The sequence below is a fragment of the Limulus polyphemus genome, unplaced genomic scaffold (genome assembly GCF_000517525.1).
Source record: "Limulus polyphemus unplaced genomic scaffold, Limulus_polyphemus-2.1.2 Scaffold403, whole genome shotgun sequence".
Taxonomy (NCBI): Eukaryota; Metazoa; Arthropoda; class Merostomata; order Xiphosura; family Limulidae; genus Limulus; species Limulus polyphemus.
In genome coordinates this window covers 18,430-25,906 of record NW_013666013.1, presented here as the reverse complement: position 1 = coordinate 25,906, position 7,477 = coordinate 18,430, and the positions used below count along the sequence as shown (strand labels likewise).

General features: G+C 34.3%; 1 protein-coding gene across 2 annotated transcripts in view; it reads right to left on the bottom strand.

Moving 5' to 3' along the window:
* LOC106458000 (glutamate-gated chloride channel-like) overlaps positions 1-2,600 on the bottom strand; it is a 114,730-nt gene extending 112,130 nt beyond the window's left edge. For both annotated transcript variants that reach the window (XM_022384117.1, XM_013917448.2), the window contains exon 1: positions 2,020-2,600. The gene's annotated coding sequence lies outside the window, so the exon portion shown is untranslated. The remainder of the gene's footprint in view (positions 1-2,019) is intronic.
* Positions 2,601-7,477: the final 4,877 nt, after the last annotated feature.

The following is a 7,477-nucleotide window of genomic DNA, read 5'->3' as shown; positions in this document are numbered from 1 at the left end:
AAACAGTGCTATATACTATTTACTTTGGAATCACCCAACATGAAAAACAATGCTATATACTATTTACCTTGGAATCACCCAACATGAAAAACAGTGCTATATACTATTTACTTTGGAATCACCCAACATGAAAAACAGTGCTAGATACTATTTACTTTGGAATAGCCCAATATGAAAAACAGTGCTATATATTATTTACTTTGGAATAGCCCAATATGAAAAACAGTGCTATATACTATTTACCTTGGAATCACCCAATATGAAAAACAGCGCTATATACTATTTACTTTGGAATCACCCAATATAAAAAAACAGCGCTATATACTATTTACTTAGATGAAGTCTTTCACCCAATATGAAAAACAGTGCTATATACTATTTACCTTGGAATCACCCAATATAAAAAACAGTGCTATATACTATTTACTTTGGAATCACCCAACATGAAAAACAGTGCTATATACTATTTACTTTGGAATAGCCCAACATGAAAAACAGTGCGATATACTACTTACTTTGGAATCACCCAATATAAAAAACAGTGCGATATACTACTTACTTTGGAATAACTCAATATGAAAAAATAGTGCTATATACTATTTACTTATATGAACTCTTGTTCGCTACCTCATCTTCAATGTTCGCCTATTAAACACAATATACAATATAAGGGAAAACAGTGTTACGAACAGATAATTTGCATAACTTTCCTAGATGAAGTATTGTTCGCCACATCAACTACAATGCTCGCCTATAAGGGAAACAGTGTTACGAACAGATAATTTGTATAACTTTCCTAGGTGAAGTATTGTTCGCCACATCAACTACAATGTTCGCTTATTAAACACACTACACAATATAAGGGAAAACAGTGTTACGAACATATAATTTGTATAACTTTCCTAGGTGAAGTATTGTTCGCCACATCAACTACAATGTTCGCTTATTAAACACACTACACAATATAAGGGAAACAGTGTTACGAACATATAATTTGTATAACTTTCCTAGGTGAAGTATTGTTCGCCACATCAACTACAGCGCTCGCCTATTCAAACTCTAAGCCATACGAGGGAGTAATTAAAAAACAAACTAAGTTAACTAAGCCTAAAATATCCCCAAAACATAAAAAAACATTTCAACCAGATACACGTATGTTGCTGATGTCTAAGAATTTGTGGTTTTTTTCTGGATGTGGATAAAAATGTAAAGAAACTGTGTTACGTTACAGAATACTGTTATCTCAACCATGATATTTATTGGCAGTTTGTAAATACATAACGGATTACCGGTAACTCACGTTCTACTCCTAATATTATATTACAGATTTACGAGTTTAGTAATATTATCTAAATCATTATTTTGGCAAGAAAAATTAGAAAAGAACCTTTCCTTTCCAGATAACAACAAAAAAACTTTCCACATTAAACAGTTTTTGTACTATCAGCTCTGAAGAAGTCGCAATGGCTGATATAAAAAGTTTTTTTTTCCCTAATTATTATCAGGTGAGTAAAGGTCATTTTTTTTAACTTTATTGTCAAAATATCTAAATCCGTTTCGTGAAAAACAACAAAATATTCCCATTAGTCGACTCTAAACTATTATATGATAAAAATATATGTGTGTATATGTCCGATTATGACTGGCGAACTGCTGGATAGATTGTCACCAAACCTTTAAAACTACCAGGAGAATAACATTGGTGGGTCATGGTTTGGTTATGACCCTCTTCATTACGTCTAATGGGCCCACTATGTCTCTCTCGTGCATTAAAAGGGAACGTCAGCTAATATTTATTTAAACAAGAAAATAACTTAAGGAAAATTCGTATTTTTCAAGTGAATATCCTTTGAAATATTAATATTTAAACACAGAAGCTCAAATACAAATAAATGCTCAGATATTTTTTATTTCGTTTTTTTTTAGAAAATAATATTAGAGTAAAGCTTAAAAATAACTGATATGATCAAAAGTTAAACAATGTACTCGTGTTAAAAGTAAACGCGGTAAAATACTCACCATTGGTGTTTGAATCGAAACCCTTTAACAGTGCAAAATATAACTGGATCTTGACATAGCTGCACAGGTTTCTTTCACCTACATAAACTTTCAGACACAAACAAGCTTCCTCGGAAGACAAGGTTAGGTGTAGAGGTATTCAACTGATTATTTCTGTACGCCGCTAGAAATGTATCACGCTAGTATTATTTATCTAATGCGGTTTGGATGTCTCTTCAATAGATTCTTGTCAAGAACATAATCTTAGATCAGGATCATTTAGTTTTTTTTTTTTTTACACTACAGTTTCCGACACTTTACATTTCAAGGCTTAGATTTTGTTTGTAAACATACTTCTGTAGCAATTGTATTAATAACAATAGAATTCAATACCATTCTTGTCATTTAACACAACGTCATCGGAGAATCAAATCACCTTATAAAACTACAAATCATTGTTTAAGGTTAACAAAAATAAAGCAGCGCGAATAAATTATAATTTTAACCGCTAAGCGAATCAGATTTTTTTTTTTTGCTTCAGTTGTATATTCACCAGCAGGATCTCAAATCCAATGGAGTCAGTTGAGAAGAGTTGCCGTCATCTGAAACCTACTCACAGAGTTAAACTCTCTGGAGGCGCCTCTGTGTAGCGTACGTGACTCGAATTTCTTGGCAACCGGAAGGCACGAGATCTAACTGTAAGGCCATGCGCACTAATGTCTGGAAAACAGATCGAAAGAAGTGCCTCTTTACCTTACACTATTCTATTAAAGAACAACGCCTGAGGTGGAGAAAGGTGTAAAATCTTTGTTTGTAAGGCCCCTAAACACAAAAAGAAGTGCTTGATCTAAGCTTTATTAGAGGCGTTTAAAACATTCCTTTATAACTTTATTTGAAACACGTGTTTCAATTTAACAATTAATTGTTTGAAATAAAAAAAGTAAGAACTAACACAATGATTTACTATAAATTTATATAAATTGTTAATATTTCGATTAAAAACTGGTTATGAGTCACTTATAATATGTGACACTTCATATCGGGATAGCTTGACCACGTACCGTTACTTTCTTTATTAATTGACTGTAACCGAAAATTAAAAACATTACAAGAAAAACGTGAAAATCTTATAAAATGCTCGAATTAACTGGTCCAGTCTTTGTTTAGAGAGCGTTGAATTTAGGATTTGTTTCACGTATGTTTCAAGTTTCTCTGAACAAGACCTTGAAAACCTGTGAACCATGTTTGCGTTTCATGTATATTCACATTGACTGAATTTGTTTTAAAACTTAAATTTCAAATCTTGACTCTTCCTTTCGTGTTTTATAAGTATATCTACGTATATCAGACGTCGGAGCCTATGAAGTATTTACAAAATAATGTATTTACATTTTTACTTACATTGAACACTGGCAAAAAAACAACAACAGAATATGTGACCAACGTTTAGACCATAGGATTTAAATCTTAGTCACACATCTCTATTATTCAGGGGGTTTCTTATACGTTGCCTGTACTTCACTTAGTACCTCAAATCATTGAACAGATAAGTATATAGATATAGGATTAACCTAAATCTCCTAAGCTGGACGCATCTCATGAGGTATTATTGGGATTACGGCCGAAAGTATCGTTAACACTGATGAGAATAAATACTGTCCAATCGAGATTAAAGAGTTTAAAAATATTAATAACTTTATTGTGATGTGCCATCGCAGAACTACTAAAAAAACAACAACACAATTTTGGTGTTATATAATGTTCAGTAATAAACGACCATTACTTTATGGAATAACTGGCTAGTAGTTTATATTATAGTACACCAAAACTGATTATTGTTCTATCAATAAGAAACCGAATTAACTGGATGTGTATCAGAACCTGTAAAAATTATAAAAAAAAAGGAAAACAAATGGCGTATTATTCCGTTAAAATTTGTCTCATTAATACTTTAAACTTTTTATACTTTATAGTGAAATAATATAGGTGACAACGTTTCTTAGACATTACATTTTTGAAAGGTCGTTGCTAAGTACTTAGCTTGTCCGAACTGTGAATCCGATGATCCATGATTCGCCACCTCTTGCTGCTAAAACATGATTTGTACTTGGGGTCGCGAGAGTACTATAACCTTCAAATTCCACCACTATTCTATCAGACAACACAAGTGCATTGTTTGTTTGTGTGTAATCAAGCATAAAGCTACATTATGGGCTATCTGTGCTCTGCCCACCACGGGTATGGAAACCCGGTTTCTAGCGTTGTAAGTCCGCAGACATGCCACTGTGTGTGTGTGTGGGGGGGGGGGGGCAACACTAGTACAAGAGTTGGTTAGTTGCCTTTCACTATCAGCCTAAAATTAGGGGCGACTATGCTCAGATAATCCTTGTGTAGCATTACATAAAATCTGTGCTCTGCCCACCACGGGTATGGAAACCGGTTTCTAGCGTTGTAAGATCGCAGACATGCCACTGTGTATGTGTGTGTGGGGGGGCAACACTAGTACAAGAGTTGGTTAGTTGTCTTTCACTATCAGCTTAAAATTAGGGGCGACTATGCTCAGATAATCCTTGCGTAGCATTACATAAAATTCTGAAACAAACAAATCCAGTTCTAAGAGGCTAACAATGCGATAAATCATTCCCAATTACGCAATATTAACACAACACAGAGAAGACTTTCAGGTGCTACACGCAATATTAATACAACACAGAGAAGACTTTCAGGTGCTACACGCAATATTAATACAACACAGAGAAGACTTTCAGGCGCTACACGCAACATTAACACAACACAGAGAAGACTTTCAGGTGCTACACGCAATATTAACACAACACAGAGAAGACTTTCAGGTGCTACACGCAATATTAACACAACACAGAGAAGACTTTCAGGTGCTACACGCAATATTAACACAACACAGAGAAGACTTTCAGGTGCTACACATAAATTACAGAATGTACACACAGATTAATTACTTACCTTTACTCGCTGCTGTTTTTACAGATTAACTTAGAAAGACGTTCTCTTCAACTCCGCTAAGTAAGAAAATACTGTCCTTGCAGCGTTTGATAAGCGATGGTGTAGTTATAATATACCCCAGAGTCTACTTGACTTTTCCAAAATAACTTTATTTAAAAGTCGCCTTATATTTTATTTCCTCTCTTGAAGGAGAATGTTTATTTTTTTAAATAATTCTTAATATATGAAATACACGTTATTTTCATATTCAGCAGAAATTCAGTCCATGGTGTTTTTTTTTTTTATCTGTACGGATAATTATGTTAGTAGAACATTTTTCAACTCGTACATATTAAAAGCTAAAAATATCCGAAGTACGAAACACTTATTCCAAGTCTCCAGTTTTCCGATAAAATTAACTCTACGACAATAAATAAATAAATAAATAAATAAATAACCCAGCAAATAGTAATTTAGAATTTACTTCAAACTTTTTTTTTTATTCTTTCTTTTGCCCATAGCAATGCTCTCATAGGCAGACAAAAGATGCTTGCTATCCCTACTCGGAAGAGCTGTTTACCCACTATCTCCAAAGCTTTTTCATTATTAAAGGGCCCACTTCCACGATCAAGATCAAATTTATCGAAGTGCTGTCAACGATTTGTGGCCTTAAGCGGCCTTCCTTCGCGAAACGCCCATCAGTAAGTAAAGAAAAAAGAAAGATAGCTATATAAACGAAGTTTGTTTTTCTAATTTCAAGAAACTGATGAGCTATGTGCTGTGCTACCCAATTATCGTAGACTGTGCAACCTCAACATAAAAACAGTATTGAATTTTACGGATCTCATATTACTGAGATCGTATGGTTATTATACTGGATGTACTTCCGCAGGGTCCCCGAAAATGTTCTTTTTCAAGAGTAAATAAAACCAAAATTAAAAGTAACAAATATTTTTTTTTATTGATTTTGATCTTCACATGTCATGCTTTGTTGGAGCCTACAGAGTGCATATTTCTTCACGACATGCACACGTTTTACCGACATCACGACAGTACAAATTGCAACGTTAAGAGTCCTTTATGTGACGTCATTTTAGTGTCTACTTATCTAGTGACAGACAACACATTACCGAATAGTGGTTCGAATAAAATGATACAGATTTTAATGGCTACTGGATGCAAAGGCAGGCCGAGAGGTGGAAAAACTACCCACATGAACACCTCACATTTTACACGTTTTCTGACACTTTGATTGTACTTTTATGTAACGTATTTAAGACATGAGTAGGTTATCAAAAGATACATGAAACTTCTATAATTGTCATATAAAAAAAAATATATTACCGTTTCGGTTTTCATAAGTTACGAATCTGAGACTTGTAATGCAGGACACGCAGTTGACATATAAATCATAGCTGCAAAAAATGTCGAAACAGCAGTAACTCGTTACAATATTAATTTCAGATCCACAAACTGGACCATTACTAGATAAGTAAACATCAATCCTGTTCGACCACCAATTAAATGTTCCTATTCTATACGTTCCATTTCGCGCGTCGTACTTTTTTTTTATATTTCGTTGCTAACCAGGTGTAAATCCTTTAATACTACTTACGTATTCACGATGTCATCGTTCTTTAAAAACGGTTATGATAATGATAATCTAACAGTGCTACGTGAACAAGTTTTCCTAAGTTCATAGCATTAAAATAAATGGTTTATCGTGCATAGGAAGAAAGTTTAACCCATTTATTATCGTAAAATGTTACTGTTTACCATCCTATATCAACTCAACGTACAGTGCCGTATGTAGGTATGCATATCCACCTAAAACTCTAACGGTTCTAGAGTTAGCAGGACCAAAATTAATAGGAGGGCTCAAGATGGTCTCAGGGTATCCTTCTCTAATAAGTATCTTTCTACTATTTAATAAGTGGATAACAAGGAGGATAAAACGCCTTCGGGAGGTAACCCAGGCATGAGGTGGTTTAATGAAGGGTTTTCAGGGTCGCTGAACTCGAATCTGGGATCAAAATTTGTGTTTCTAGCCCCCATCGGGAACTTAGGGTGCCATGCTTGAAAATGTGTTCATAACCTCACTCAGGAAATTGCGGGACCAAACTTTATACACGGGGTGATATTCTAATCCTTTTTTCTTTCAGGAACATATCCTCTTGGTGTTGCTACAGAAGTAATTAGGGATAATGGAGAATATTTTTATACATCTGAACCACTTTGAATTGCGAGACCAAACTTGATACACGGGGTGATGTTCTAATCCTTTTTTCTTTCAGGAACATATCCTCTTGGTGTTGCTACAGAAGTAATTAGGGATAATGGAGAATATTTTTATACATCTGGACCACTTTGAATTGCGAGACCAAACTTGATACACGGGGTGATGTTCTAATCCTTTTTTCTTTCAGGAACATATCCTCTTGGTGTTGCTACAGAAGTAACTAGGGATAATGGAGAATATTTTTATAAATCTGGGCTACTTTGAATTGCGAGACCAAAC